The sequence below is a fragment of the Cinclus cinclus genome, chromosome 18 (genome assembly GCF_963662255.1).
Source record: "Cinclus cinclus chromosome 18, bCinCin1.1, whole genome shotgun sequence".
Taxonomy (NCBI): Eukaryota; Metazoa; Chordata; class Aves; order Passeriformes; family Cinclidae; genus Cinclus; species Cinclus cinclus.
In genome coordinates this window covers 10,446,182-10,459,428 of record NC_085063.1, presented here as the reverse complement: position 1 = coordinate 10,459,428, position 13,247 = coordinate 10,446,182, and positions in this window count along the sequence as shown.

Genomic DNA, 13,247 nt, shown 5'->3' with positions numbered 1-13,247 from the left:
TCCACCCACCCTGTTAAAGCCATGGAGTATCTGCCAGCTCTGCTTTGGGTAAAAAGAAGTTCTGTGTCACCTGTGGTTTGCTCAGGGCCATTCGTGCTGTTGGGGACTGCAAACAAACCATGGTTGGTGCTGAGGAGAGCAGCAGGGAAATGAAACAAGTGAGCGCCCAGAGGGAGGGCAGGCAGGAGGAACTGCATGTTATTTATTGTGGGCAACATCCCTGGCAGTTTCTCTGTGCTGAGGAGTTTGTTTGGAAGCTTCCTGGAGGTTTTAAAATGCCATTAAATAAAAGCTTTGAGTGACACGCAGATGGTCCTGCAGAGCTTCCCACCCTTCTGTAGCCGTGGTCTCTCCTACGCCTGGATGTGCAGAAGAGCCTCGATGCCTCCCTGTCCCAGCAGCTGCATCCTTTGGCTTCCCCTGCCCCATCCCTGCAGCCCTCCTGTGCCAGAGACAGGAACGGGAGCAAACACCAACAATTCACTTTTCATACTTTGCTCCATATAAGACAGGAGAGAGAAAAGAAACACCAACCAACCAGAACGTGATTGGCATGATGTGATTCCAGCAAAAGGAAGAACCCCTCCTTCACCAAGGGTGAGCCCCTGCTCTGGCCGTGGGTCAGGGTTTGTGCATTGCCAGGTGGGAAGGGGGAAGGTGCCACTAGATGGCAATGGAACACGGTGCCATGGCCAGCATCCCCGTGTGCTGCTGGCTGCGGCTTCCTGCGCTGTATGGAGAGGGCAGAAACCGAATCTGTGCCCCGGACTGCAGCTTTGCAACAGCAAAAACACGGATACGTTTTATGAGATGCAGATAAGGTCCAACAGTAAAATGTTAGTGTCTGGTGATTCATTATTCTAGGGAAAATGCACAATTTGTAAGCAGAAAGCTGTGCAACAGGTGAGGGTTCAAACAGAGAAGCTGCATTGTTTCTACAAAAGCTGCTAAGTTCTTATTTGAGGCGTTCCCTTTCCCAAGCAGGGATGGAGGGCTCTGAGCTGTCATTCAAAGGGCAATTTTTATATTTTGATTTTCTTTCTTCAGATGTTATAATTGGGGTTGCTATTAGCCTGATCCTTTCACCTCACTCTGAGACAAGCCTGCCTGTATTCCCCTGAAGTTAAAAGGATGTTTGGTTTGGAGCACAGGAATAGTCCCAGGTGTTTTGACCCAGGCAGAACACCATGGCAAACCTTATACTGAGCCCAGTGGTCTCTGGGTCAGGCTCATAATTAAACATTTATCTAACTTGCTTTAAAATCAAACAGGAAAAAAAAAAAAAAGAGGAGTGGTTGGTTAAAGGAAATATGTGTGTTCTACCAGCTAGGGCAACCTCAACCCAGCAAATGTGAGGGTGGCCAGCAGGTGTGAGGGGTGGCTGTGGCCCTGCTGTGGGAGCAGAGCTGGGTTTCCATCACACAGTTACAGGGAATTTGAGGAAGAAGAATGTGCCGGCATTTTCTGTGGTCAAATAATTTTCTCTGGAACAGAATAAACACCAGAATTTTCTTGTCTTCCCTCTAAGTTTTTGTATTGACCTACAAGCAGCATTTTTAGAAGAGGAAAATGAGACCATTCTGTTCCTTCTAATGAGGTACTGCATGTGTTCTCCAGCCAGGGATCAGCTGTCCAATTTCCTAGAGATGCACAGAAGAATGAATCTGACATTAAATTAGAATTTTCTGTGGTGTTACATCTCGCCTGCTTCATTACCAAGTAACACTCTGCCAGTTAAGAGCATCCTAAGAAACCTCCTAAAAGTGCATACAGAGGGATGAAGCCACCACAAATTCTCTTACAAACCTCTCCTTCTAGTAAGGGGGAAGCAGAGCTGCTGTAAAATGAATATTGCAGTAGTTCAGTGAGACACTGATGCACAAGTAACTATAGAAACTGTAGCTCCAGACGTGAGTGTTCAACATACTAATGTGCCCTGATTCAAACTAATGTGAAAAATGTGATCTCTTACTATTCTGGCTTTCTGTTTTAAAAATACAAAATCTGTTCCAAGTGGAGCAATGCTCTGAAAGCTGATGAAATCACAGATGTAGCCTTGCACCTCAACAGGGGGAAGAATTGAAAATCCTGAGCTACCCAAGTCTCTGTGCATTGCAGATAAAATCTGCCCTGTAGTTCATAGAATCATGGAACCATGGAATGGTTTGGGTTTCAAGAGACCTCGAAGATCATCTCATCCCACCCCTGCCATGGGCAGTGACACCTTCCACTATCCCAGGTTCCTCCCAGCCCTGTTCAACGTGGCCTTGGACAATTCCAGGGATCCAGGGGTAGCCACAGCTTCTCTGGACAACCTGTGCCAATTCCAACTGTACACTTACCACCTAAACAGTAGCAATGAAAGCATTTTTTAGAGAAAAAGTTAAGTACATTTTGTCTCTGCATGCCTTCATTCCTAAGGAGAGATTGGCAGAGGATTTGTCTTGGGAGTTACAGACACTGAGTTTTGTTTTTCTCTGTGAGGAGGAAAAGAAAAAAAAAACTGTTAAGGTGGAGCTTGACGCACAAAAAAAATAATATATTTTTTTTTTTTAAATCAAGCAAGCATTGTCCATCTAACTTATCAAAAACTTGCTGTTCCCTGTTCTCCTGAGAGACAGCCCAAGCTGCTAAAGAAACCCAGCCAGGGGCCTTCTGAGATGTGGTTCATCTTTCTTTAACAATATTTAAAGCCTTTTTTCACCTTTTTTTTTTTTATAATTTTCTTTTTAAAATGTGATAATTCCCAGTTCCCCACCAGCAATGTTGGAAGATCATTTGTGCAATCCTTTTAAGACTTCAGCTGGATTAGCTCTGAGAATATTCCCTCATTAAGGCGCCGCAGCGTCTTTCATTTTCTCTGTGCTTGGGAGCTGGGCCCTCAGCATTGTGTTACCTGCATCTGCATAAATCAGATAACCAGAGAAAAACTGATGAAGGCCCAATTTATCAGAGTTTTTCAGGGATCTCACACTCTGTAGGTCAGTGGACTCGTGAGTGTTCCTGGCACCTTATCTGCTTGCCTTGCTCTAAATCTTCTGATGCTCTTCTCTCGGAGATAAAGCTCCTGTCATTTTTCCATATCTCTGTTATTTTGCTGTCCTGGAGATCCCAGTAGCTCCACGTGGGGTGATTCCTGGGAACGTCCAGTGGGGTTTCAGATTCCTTGTGCACCCTGTGAGCGCTGGAGAACGTCTGAGCTCCTCTGGAGCAACGCGCTCCAGGGATGGGGAACTGCTAAACCTCTCCCTTCAGCCTCAGACATTTAAAAGCTGCGGGGAGAACTAAAAACCTTCCCCACGCTGCTCTCCTGCCCGTCCCCAAGGTGTGCACGGGGGCCGTGGGCACAGGCAGCAGATCCCGGGAAATCGCATCCCTCCGGAGCATCCCGCAGCCAGATGGGCGCTGCTCCCCGGGGGCACACCCTGGAGGGATGGGGGGCAAAAACCCAAGCGGCTCTACTCGTGCTTTGCTGATCTAATTAGGCAAAAGAACATCATTAATACTCCGCGTGCCTAATTGATTAACATTCCCGCTAAGCGCAAGGTTGCTCTCATTAGCGGAGTTCGGGAGCCGCGAACGCCTCTTTGCCCGGAGTTGTAAATGTGTTGTGTTATCTCGAAGGCAACGTCTCCTCCCTGCCTTTGTGAAGTACTTTGCATTCTTACAGGGCTATTAGTGATGAGGGAAAAGGGAGGAGATGGGGGAAAACCCCCGAGTACGGAACAGCAGAAGGTTTTGCACAACGAAGGTTTATCTTTTGTGCCTCGTTAACAGTGAAAGACAGAGAGATTCTTATTTTTTTTTTTTATCTCATAACAATAATATGGTTTTTGTCCTACCCCAAAACATGACAAGATTTTACATTCTGCACAGAAAAAAAATAATATATATATATATATATTAAATGGGGCTTCAGAGAGCTGAAAACCTGGAACTGTAAAGCTTATATCCATCGGAATGAATCAGAACTCTAAATTTTCATTTTGCAGGTTTCTTTCTTTACCCCCCCCCCCTTTTCTTTTTTCCCCTTCAGTTTAATATATATCTGTATATTTGTTTTTGCTTATACCAGGAATTATCAGTTCCTAAAAGGATAAATGTGAGATGATTTATGTCTCTTGCCAGACACACACTGACCAGAGGAATTTCCCAGGCTCCAGCAGCTGATCTGGGTGTAGGAACAGAATTAAACTTAGACCATCATATTATTCCTTTTGTAAGAAACCAAATGCAAATTTTGGTCTTATTTTCCCTTTTGCTTGTCCTACCAGAGGGATAAAAGAAGTTATAAAAATATTAAGAGCTCCTGATTTTCTTAGGGAACTTACCAAGAGGCTGGGTTTTTTTTTTCAGACAGTTTTGTCCTATTTCCCAGAGAGAAAACTGTTTCCCAGTTTTTTTTCTCAGTTGTACTTACCTGGCTCAATTTTCCCCAGCAGCAGAAACCAATCTACAAGTTACACATGGTCCATCTGAGCCCATCCAGGGCAAATAAAATCCCAGGGTGAGGCCGGGGCTATAAAACCTCCCTAAATGTGGACCAGCCTCTGCATTCCCTGGCTGTGTTTGGTCTCATTCCCCAGAGTGGTGACAAATCCCCTGTGAATCTGGGTCACACCAGGACAGTGACAAAGGAGCAGCACAGGCTCTGTGTGCTGTGGCTTCTGCTCAAGGACAAGCTGCTCTCCAGCTGGGAAAAATAGGTTTATTCTTCAGGAATGCACAATAAAAAAAAAAAAAAATTGCAAAGCAGATTAATGCAATCAATTGAGTTTCATGCTCACTTCCTATAGAGTCATTGCGGAATTTTATTTCTGTTTATTTCGGGGGAGAAAAAGGCACTTCCAAGAAGCAAATAATTGTATTTACAGAATTATTTTTGAGTTCGTGGGCTCCTGGAGGGAAGCAGTGGGAATGAACTGGACACGTTGTGATCTGACTCACAGATAAACTGCTCAATGGACCCACTTCCCAGATTGCTGCTGCTAATTTAGGTTGGCATTTTTTATTATTTTCCTTTCATGTTGCTCGTCTCTCTAACGCCCTCCTGGCATCGCCCACACTTCTCATTTCAGCAGGACAAAGCACAAGGCTCAAGATGTTAAGGGAAGATCCCATCACAAATGCTGTCCTGTGCCAGGAGGCAGCTGCAGATTTTTAAGGTTTATTCTTATAGTTTTCTGGCTACCCATTTCCAAAGAGCCACAGCTCAGGGAAAGAGTTTTCCTACCTGGATAAGGAGTCCTTTAGTGCAGGAGGCAATGGGACAGAGGGGCAGCAGCTTTGGGAGGTGATTTATTAACCCTCCTCCTCCAAACAGCTGCCCTCGGGGTCTCGCCCACCCACATCCCCTCCTGCCACCTCTCCACCATGCAAGCAGGGGATCCCACATTTATTAAAATAAACTCCTTTTATGTCTCTGCAGCTCAGGAAAAAGCACCCATCCTATACCTGGAGTCCAGTTCTTTTAAAGCATATACTTTTGCATGTTTGCAGCCTAAAATAGGTTTTCTGTGGATTTGGGGGGTTTTACCCACATCTATGCCAGATTAGATTTTGAAAGAAATAACGTTTTATCTTATTCCACCCAGGATCACAGCAAATCCTCTACCTCTTGAGAGCTTTAGTTACCAGATTTCATAGAATTCTTATACAAATCCTGTCAGTAGATTAAAGGCAGATCTGAGCATTTTATACCCTCTGGGGTTTCAGGGCCAGGGCCCCTGGGTCCCCCTGTGGCCTGAAATGGGGGACAGCCCTCCCCAGGTACAGTGCAAAAGCTCTCACCCTCATCTCCTCAAAATCCCTGAATAAAATAAGCCAGAGAAGAGGTTTTCATCATCCCCTGGAGCATCTCAACATCAGGAATAATTGCTGTGACACTGTGATTTTCTGTCTGCTCTATTAAGCCAACCTTGGGGACCATGGTCCCCACGAGGATGTGACCTCCCAAAGGTTTCCTGTGACATCTTCCAGCCCTTCTGGGGATGCCTCAGCTACCATGGGGAATTCCAAAGCAGCACATGATGTGTGTTCAGGCACCTGAATCATTCCTCAAATGTCAGCCTCCTTTGGAAGTTTCACACTGCAAAAATTCACCTCACTTTCCCTCTGGCATTAGGTTACATTGTGGATTGCAAGAGCCCTGAGCAGGAATATGCATACACGGGGCTAGAGGAAGAAAGAAACACTTTAGATGAAAGATCAGGTCATGAATTAAAGATAAAGGAAATGTGATTACTGCAGAAACCAACTGAGAGCAGGCAAATGCTGAGATGGATTAAGGAGGAGACGCTCACTGAGCGTTGCCACATTTGCTTCCGTAACATTCTGTTTATAGAGATAGAAACAAAACCAATATGTAGTCTGAAAAGAGCAACATTTAACTTCCCCCGTGCCCAGTCTTTGATTTAGCCTTCTCTTGATGTGCCAGATGTAATTAAAACTCCTAAGCAGCTGTGGGAATAGTGGAAATCCATCCTTTCCTACCTGCAGCCAGTTGAAGGGTGGCATTGGAAGCAGGTGGTTGAGAAGGCACCAGGGAGAGATCATTCCTGGTAACCTTTTGTCTGACAAGTGTAATGTCGGGGGCTTCCCTTCCCTCCCTCTGCTCCACAGCATTCCCCAGCTCACTGCCTGGAGCTTTTCCCTTTCTCTCACACACAGGCAAGGAGTGACACTGCGCAGCCCTGGGTGTCTCCGGGGAAATTCACCCTGTGCAGCCTCCTGACAATACACAGAGTTCAGAGCTGCCTCCTTCTGCTGTCCTGCTGCCTAATTAGGTATTACATACCTGGGTAATGACATTAAACCGACCCAGACTGGAAAGTATCTTGGAAAAGACAAAAAAAAAAAAAAAAAGTTAAATTTTGACTCAATATAACATGAAGACCATGGCAGATTATCTTAGAACTCTGTACCAGACCCAAGTGCTGCTAAACCTTGACAGGTTCAGTTTTGAGGTCATGCAAACACTTAATTTTGGAAGCTTTAGATCTGAGTCAAAACCAAAGGAGGGGTGGATCTTACATCTTCTTGCTCTGCACCTGATAATCCAGGTGACTTCAACCCCTGCAGGATCTTTGTGCTCAAGCCCCACCTCTGGCCTGCTCCTAAACTGAAAGTTCTGCACAAATCTTCCCAGAACTAAGAAGTTTTACTTGACATTTTAGAAAATCACTCCAGGGAGAGAGAGTTAATACAAATCATACTTGCCAGCCAGCAGTACATGTTTGGAAAATAGGCTTCATTTCACTAACTCAGTTTTTTAAAGCACTATTCCTGCTGGAGAAGATGGCAGATAGCAAAAACACATGGTGGAACCAGGAGCTGAGAGCGAAATGTTCTTGTCTCATACTTACTCATTTATACCCTTAAGTTCTTATTTATCCCATGTCCACCAGCTGCTTTTCTCCTAATTAATCCCCTTTGGAGGGTAAACCTTCCTCCCACTGCCTTCCCCACACATGGGCTCTTCAGAGGTGCCCTGAACTCTCAGCTGCAATTAGATTGTGGTCCACAAAGCCTAAATAAACAAAGAATCACTATTTGGGGGATCCTGTAGCTACAGAGAACAGAGGGGACTCCCCAAATCCCGTGTGTTTTCTCCTCCTGCCTGGGACAGCATCTTGCCAAGTCTCAATGGCACTTGTCTCACTGCCATCACACCTGGATCTGAAAAGGTTTTCTGTGTGCTCTCTGCTGCTAATTTGGATAATAGCATCACTGTAATTAGAAGGGGATAAAAAAGCACAGCAAGAAAAGAAGTCCTGGGGTGTGTAGGGGAAACAATGAGGTTTGTTTGAGATTCCTCATTGCTTTCTTGATCTGATCAGTGGTTGCAGTAAATACACACGCACACACACGTACATAAATTTTCAGTCTAGGTTTTTCCACAGCTTATTCTCCACAGACAGAATGTAAAAACCATCATCATTTGATACTATAAAACTACTTGACATTCTTCATTGTGAATATCAAGATTGTTTTCTTGCCACTGCAAATCCCTGCGGATGCGTTATGCCCGGTTATCTCAGCTCAACACATTTCACAGGAGGACATGTTTATAAGAGTGGCAAGATTGACAAAAATAAAAATTCACTTGAATGTAGAAGGCAAATCTATTTCTTGTTTGGCAGGCTCTGGCAACTGGTGCTTAAACAGCTCCTCATACATTTCTGATGCACTCACAGCACTTGGGCAGAGAAATTGCTGCCTCCCAGCCTGGAGGAGAGATAGGCACTTTGCACCACCCGTCTGATCATGGATCATCAGGGCTAAAGCTGCACAAAAGCTGCTGCTTAAGTGCATTTCAGCCTGGGGAATTCAGAGCTGCCTTTGTAACACATTGGATGCTGTTGGTATCAAAGTGAATTGGTTTAAGCGTTGCCACTACCCGGGGCAGAGCAGAGAGAGGGGTGGTGGAGTTCTTGCTGCCTCCAGAAAGCAAAGCAAATGGACATTTTGTACCGTTTCTGGGTGCAAATTCCCACCACTAGGAATGGGGGCTGGGAGAGCTAAAACCCATTGCAGGACTCAAAATATTTTAAAGTACCTTGTCCAGCACTTCATTCTGGTGGAGACTTGCCTTCATCAGAAAATAAAAACCTAACAAGAGCTGGATAAGAAGAAAGAGATGGTGGGACAGGCTGAATGCTTCCAGGAAGGCTGGTGGGATTTTGGGTTTTGTATTCTCCCTGGACCCTTCACCAGTCAGCTCATCTCCTGAGCTGGCCATGGTGCCCAGAGATGTGGGAGCAAAGACTGGGGTCCCACTCCATGGCCTGACAGAGCTGAGAGCCAGCTGTGGGTGCTGGGGTGGCAGCTGTGGGTGGCACCAGGGTGGCAGCTACAGATACTCACCAGCTGCTGTCCAGATGTATGGAAAATGGGCAGGAGACCTGGCTGGGTCCCCTGGGTCTGGTGAGCAACAGTCCCAACACTGAGTGAATCTCAGGAACACAGTGTGCCTCATTAGAAGAGCTCCTCATAAGTTATTCATTGTTATTTAGACTCGATACCAGACAGCAAAATTTAATCAGCCAGTATTGTGAAATAGCAGTGAGGTAAAACTGGCAAGCAGCTCCACATTTCCAGAGGCATTATGAAATGGTCCCTGTGGCTTTAGCTACTCATTTTGCTAAGTTTGTTAGCAGTCCTGCTCTTCCTGTGTTATTCCTGCTAAGCAGAGGCTGGTTTCACTCCTCTCCACAGCTGGGAAGGGCCCTTGCTCACCTGCTGGGACATGTCTGCCTGAGTGGGACTTTGTGGTTGGTGGTGCACGGAGAGGAGAAGAGTAACAGAGAGTTTTTGAAGGATGTACTGACTACACCGTGAACACACTCAAAGCCAGCTGACCTGGTCCTTGGACATTTAAATAGAGAATGACTTTCAAAGTGACCTGACCCAAAAACACAATTAACATGGATTATAATGCAAGAAGATGCAGCTTTCCTCTTCCTCTTTTTCTATTTGCATTTCAAGTCTGCAGACCTGTTCTCGAGGCTTCATTCACTTGTCAATAACATTAAGATCCCCATTCACAGCTCCTCAGGATTTTTCTTTCCCTCACTGCTGCTGTCCCGGGTGAACCAGAGAGTCCTTTAAACTGAAATGGTGATTAATTACCATCTTTGCAAAGAGATGTTAAATTTCCCAGTTGTGACTTGATGGCTGATTTGGTTTGTGAGAAGAGCAGAAAGGACCACTGGGCTCTTCTCACCAGTGTTTGAAAAGCGACCTTTTAATTAAAGTTAGAGGCACCGGAGAGGATTATCCTGTGTGCAGTGCCAGCTCTGAAGGGTGAGCACAGCAGATGAATGGGCAGGGGAATCAGCACAAGACCACTGCTAAGCTGAGGCTCAGAGGGAGGGAGGCACCCAAGCTGCCCCCCAAAGAAAGGTTTGGCAGTCACACCTTGCCTGCTGCAAGCCTTACTTGAAAAAAACTAGGATAAATTGTAGAATAAACTCAGGTTTTCCCTGGAGCTCACGGGGGTTGCAATTGCTTTGGGAAAGATTGTCTGGTGTTCAGCACAAGTGAGGCCCTGAGAACCGTGTTTGAGTTTCCCATGCTGTTAATAACAATGCATGACATTACTCGTACTGCCAGGGCTTGTTGCATCTCCACCAAGAAGGAAGGGGAAAACATTTCAGTAATTGCTATCATTGGCTTGTGGCTATTTACAGCACCTTGAGGGACAGCATGCCCTGTCAGAGAGCTTTGTGATCCTTTACCTGAGTCCTCTCTTCAGTTAAAATTAGAGATATTCCCTTCTCATTTCCCTGATGTCCTTGGCAGGCAGCAAGCCATATGCTTTTTTAGTACCTGTTGGTAACAGAATTTCCAAGTGCCCCAGAAGTCTGATATTTTTGTGTGCCTTTTTAAAATGGAGGGGTCACATTAATTAATTATTTAATTCCAGGACTCAGGAGAAGCTCCTTGCTTCCCAGCTACGCAGTCTCAGGGCTGGTTCCCAGTATCCATATCAAACCATGCTGCATCACTGTGAGACAAGGAAAAGGAGGGTAGCAAATCCCCCCGAGCCTGAAAGGCTGATGCATTAGCTTATTGCCTCTCCTACCCTCACTAATGCCATAATCTGATGGAATTAGGAGAGATGGTCCAAAAACCAGGAGAGTGGAACCATTCCCTCCAAAGCCATCGGTACCCGTGGACCGCTACCACACATCTCCATCTTTGCTGGGCATCTCATGTGAGAAGGGAGGCAGCATTTATCCCAGCAGATGTGGAGGAGCAGAGCCATATGTTTGAGTGGTTTATGGCTCCCAGCGGGGCTGCTGCAATCCCTGTCCTGTGGACAGCAGCTCTTGTTGAGAAAGATAACACAGAGGCTGAGGCAGAGCGTGTGGCTGCAGGAGATGGTGTCACAGACGTAAGGAAGGGGTGTTTGAGGGCTCTGGGAGTGCCTGCAAGAGGTGACAGAGTTTTCTCACTGGCTTGGCCCATCTTCCCTTCTCCTATCAGCACTTGGAGGGGCTCCATCCTGCAGCTTCATCTGCTTGGCTTCCTTCAGCACTGCTTGTTCACAGCCAGCCTTCTGCTCTGCTTGCTGCTAATGAAGTAATCCAGCGTCTCTGCCAGCCACCTGGTGCCTTTGTTAAACGGGGAGGGAGCAGCAAACTGCTCTCAGCTCATCTCTAAGCTGACAACTTTCCTCAAGTGTAGAGTCATAAATATGTAGGAAATTCAGCGACCGCATCAAATGCCTGATCCTAGTTTAAGCCTGACTGCCAAAGAAAGACATGGCTGCTCAGAAATTGCCTGTCCTGAACTTTGTTGTGCAGTGCCTGCTCTCTCCTGTGATCTTTACTGTGTCCCCACTTGAGTTCTCTTTAAATGAATAAATTCGTACCTGTTAGTGCAAATTGGATAGAGAACCCTGTACCAAGTGGAGGATTTTGTGAATATTTAATCAAATGGAAGAACAATGAAAAGTCCCAAGGCATGCACAGTTTCAAGCAGGAGGTGATGGAAAGCAGGCATGACAGGCTCTGCTGGTGGCTGGATTTGACGTGGCACAGGGATTCCATGATGGGCCATGAAGTGGTCTGGTGGGGAAATAAGTGATGAAGAACAGAGCTGGACCAGTCCATCCATCAGGATTCAGAGGCAATTTTATGTACTTTTAGTCTCATGCATGCTCGTGTTGATTTCCCACATATTTTGTGTTATTCCTGGTTGTAGCTATAACTATTTGGCTGTGGAAATTACTCTGGATGGGTCCTGGTCTTTTTCCCAACCTACAGATAATGGTGCTACTCTATTGTATCCACCTGAGTGAGAGATCTGAGTGTGAACAGTGTATTTTGCATGCTGGAACAATATAAACTTATGGAGCCTGTCAAAGGTCACATAATGATGGAATTGGGACATTATAAAGGTACTGGAAAAACTCTTAGAATATTACCCCAAGCCATGAGAGCACTGTCTGTGTTGTGTGATTCATTGGCTTTGGGGGAAAATATTTTGCCTAAAACCCTGCAGGACCTCTTGAACCAGAAGGACTTTCATTAAAACACAAAGGAGTTCCATCATGTCAGCATTTCCTTTTTCTTCTTTCAGGAGTTTCTTCAGAGTCTAAGATAGTATTTGTAGGTCTAGCTGGAATTTGGTAATTAATAAATAAAGATGAAGAAACCAAAAGGAAATGAGTAATTAACTGCATTATACACCCAGGCTAGCCCTTTGTACCAGAAGTGTAAAGAAAGTGGGTGAATATGGATTAATTAGACTTGATCTTCTGGTTTCCAAAGAAATATAAATTTGCCATGCCATGAATTTGTCATTTTTTTCATATTTTTTATTTTCATTTGCCTGTAACAGAGTTTTAAATACTGATTCCAAATGTAATATGCTTCCAAAGCAGCATTAGTGCTGAGTCTAAACCAAACATTATCTGATTAAATCTTGACCCAGATGAGTTTGTCTACTTTCTAAATGCATATTTACCATATGTTACCTCATATGCTGCTTTTGTTTTTTGCTGAATCTTGGGTCCAAATGCTGTAATAATCATATGTTCCTTTTAGTCACAAGTCAAACAAAGTTCCAAGTTTGCAACCACGTTTGCAAGCCTGAAAATTTATGAGCATCAACATACATGGTCAATCAACACCCTGGTCAATCTTGATGCTGTCAATTCTTCCCAGCTCCAGAATCAGCAGCCAAAGCCCCAGTGGAGGTGGATTTTTCCCTGTGCTGAGACGCCCAAGCACACAGCACCTTGCAGCCTCCTCAGGACTCCTTTTATGCTGCAAAGTCCTGTATTGTTTAAATTTATCTCATTTTCAAACAGGAAGCCGTCCATGGCTCCAAGCTGTCCTTGGTGCCTCAAGGGAGGAGGTTTCATCCCTCCTGCCCTGGAGGTTTCATCTCTTTCAGCCACTGGACAAAGCTGAGCAGCTCTGGGGATCGGAGTCCATGGTCACCCAACACTCTCCAGCTGGGCAGTCTCAACATCACAAGTCTTTGAGCAGCTGCTGAGCCTCCAGCCCCAGGTCACAGTTGAACTGTCAAATGGATCAGCACAGAAATGTGTCAGATTGGAGTGAGGGCTTTAGCTGTACTTGGCTGGTCCCTGGCTCCTCTTCTCCAGCATCCGGCAAGGAAAATGTGTTTTGTCTGCTGGGGAGGGCTGTGTTCTCCCACCTCTGCTTCAGTACAGATTATAACCCCCTGCACACTCCCATGAAGATTCTCTTTTTTGTCCAAATTTCCAGAGC